The sequence below is a fragment of the Sitophilus oryzae genome, unplaced genomic scaffold (genome assembly GCF_002938485.1).
Source record: "Sitophilus oryzae breed Bouriz unplaced genomic scaffold, Soryzae_2.0 scaffold_172_pilon_pilon, whole genome shotgun sequence".
Classification (NCBI taxonomy): Eukaryota; Metazoa; Arthropoda; class Insecta; order Coleoptera; family Curculionidae; genus Sitophilus; species Sitophilus oryzae.
Window position 1 is genome coordinate 3,329,028 of NW_022146424.1, and position 2,996 is coordinate 3,332,023.

A 2,996-nucleotide genomic window follows, 5' to 3' on the forward strand; every position below is an offset into this window, starting at 1 on the left:
AGCTTTTCGATAGTCTATGAAAGAACTATAGAGCGGATTGTTAAATTCTCGGGCCTTTTCGATAATCTGACGGATATTCAAAATTTGTTCACGTGTTCCTCGACCTCTTGTGAATCCTGCTTGCTCTGGAGGGATTTGTGGTTGAATATACGGTTTTAACCTTTCGTTAATGATATGAAGAAGAATCTTACTGGCACGTGAAATTAGCGCAATGGTACGAAAGTTGTCGCATTTGGCTGGAGATCCTTTTTTGTGGATGGTTATTATGGAACAATCGGTCCAATCTGATGGCCATTGGTGAGTATGCCAAAATCTCCCGACGCTTGGAGCATTTCGGCCGTGATGTGATCTGGTCCCGGGGCTTTATGATGTTTTAGGTTTTTTATTGCTGCTTCAATTTCCGATTTCAGTATGTCTGGTTCTTCATTAATTATATCACTGTGGAAAGAGCAACTAGGCTGAGGATCTTTTTCTTTATACAGTGTACCGCAGTATGTTCGCCATCGATCCACTATTTCGTTAATTTCGGTTTTAAGTTGTCCTCGTTCGTCTTCTATTGCCCATGTTTTTGGCTTGAATTCTCTTGTGAGGTACTTTATCTTTTTAAATAGGTTCCCTGGTTGGAATAGTAGGTACAAGGAATAGTAGGAATAGTAGGTATAGGTAATGAATAAGCAAATGATCTAGCTAGAAAAGGAGCGGTCACTAACAGGACCAGAATTGCTCTGGTTCTCAAGTGGAAACTTTAAGCGGACTTAAGAACTTGTAAGACTCTATACGTAACCTGGAATAGGAATCCTCCAACGGTCTAAGTCACACGAATAAATTTCTCAGAACTTACAACCGAGAAAAGTTAAAGATATTTAGGAACACCAGACGGCTACTATTTGTGCCATAAACTTTGGTGATACCTGAGATGGCAAACTAACCTCTGTAAAGTCGTCTCAGATACTAGTCTTTGCTAAAGCCCTGAGATTGAATGATGAGTGCTTTGACAAAAGCCAATATCTGAGACGATTTTACAGAGGTGAGATCAGTCGTACCAAAGTTCATGTCACGAATGGTTGTCGTCTCAGCGTACGCAGTGAGGTGTTCTGGCGTTTCCCCATTTTACCCACATAATCTGCATTTACCGTTGTTTCTTAGCTTCAATCTACTGAGATGAGGAGACAGTGTCCTGCTAAAAACCCGATGATGCCACCATACTCTTTCAAGAGTTTAAAGACGAGAAGAAGACCTTTTCATAGACACAGAATAGGGAACCTATATATGCTATCTCTCTCTGCTCGCTTCCTCAGTCATGAAGGTCGTGACCTCTTTGAAATGCCTCTATTCCCCTTTCTATTGTCTTCTTCCACATTTCTCGATCTTCAGTTTGGTGAAAGGATACGTGAAGTGGCCGGTCTGTGACTTGTTTGATTTGATCAGACCATCTCATAGGCGATCGGCCTCTACTTCCCTTTCCCTGTTTTTCTCTCATCACTATAAGCCTGTCTATATTGTCATTGCGTCTTCTAGCCACGTGTCTAAAATCCTGCAACATCCTCTTCATGAACAATGACGATAGTCTGGTGGTTACACTTACTTACAACTCTTCCAGGATCTCTTACAACTCTTCCAGGATCGAGCAATCTCCTGTAGCACCATGTTTCAAAGGAATCAATTGGCGTTCTTTAACTCGAAGTGTTTACGATTCTGAGCCGTATGAGAAGATTGGAAAGACTAACGTTCGGACCAGATTCATTTTAGTGTTTTTGGTTATGTACGGGCTTTTCCATATTTTCGTAAGTCTCAGCATCGTATACTGAATAGTAAAATAACTTAATATTAACAACTTAATATTAAATCGTGCCATTTTGTCTTATATTTTACAGACCTGTTCTAACGATAGCGCCAATCATTGAACCGTTTCAGTGGGTTATTTGCTGACCTTGTAAGCGATTTCAACCTGACCCTAACCAACTGATTTTTCGTCAATTTTTTCCCGACGTATACACGGACGACCTTAATGACGTTGTACGTATGTACAGCCGGAGAACAGAGAATTTTGGTTTAAATTACTTGTTAATGGCGCACAGTGGGGCAGCGAGCCCGAAAAGATACCGAAAAATCTAATTTTATTTCATATCTAATAAAACTGCTTCTAAATGCTTTCTTAAGTCGTAAAATATTATTTTGTCAAAAGATTTAAAAGATTTTAATATAGCACGAGACATCAGCCGAGGTATGTCATAAGCTAATGCATTTTATACAAGCAAATAATAAATTTACCGGTGAATTCAAATGACAGACAATAACTGTCACTGTCAGGTCTTATGTTATTGGACAAAATGTAATTATTCAAAAAAGTACAATTTTTTTTTTAAATCTGTAAAATTATATTTTATAGATGTTTACTGTTAATAATTACAGTTACACGGCCAAGATTAATAATATAATAATAATAGTTTATTTTTTTTTTCTTTTTCTTAAACCTTTAGAAATTTATATATATTTTTTTTCTCCTTTCTTGGGTATGAGGTTTTTTTTTTATTAATTGAAAATGGAAACTTTTTTTTTTATTATGCGACGTTTCGCCTCATCATGGTGGGCTTTCTCAGGCACTTTATTCTTGAAGCCGCAGGCGCCTTGCTACCACCAGTCTATATAGAAGAATGTAAGTGAATGATATCATTCACTTACATTCTTCTCCATTCCATTTTCAATTAATAAAAAAAAACCCTCATACCCAAGAAAGGAGAAAAAAATATATATATAATAATAATATTATATATAAATAATAATATAATTAATAATTATAAAAGTATAAAAGTCATTTAGAATACAACTTTATTTAATTTATTATTGTTTCCTAAATTATTTTGATTAAAAGAAAATATGTAAAAGTGGGCCACCCTGTGCAGGTCAGCATTTTCCCATTTCCTATAGGGCTAGCGCAATCGATTGCGTTAATCGCATAGTAAACGGACTCAAGACCTGCGACCTGCAACTCCTTT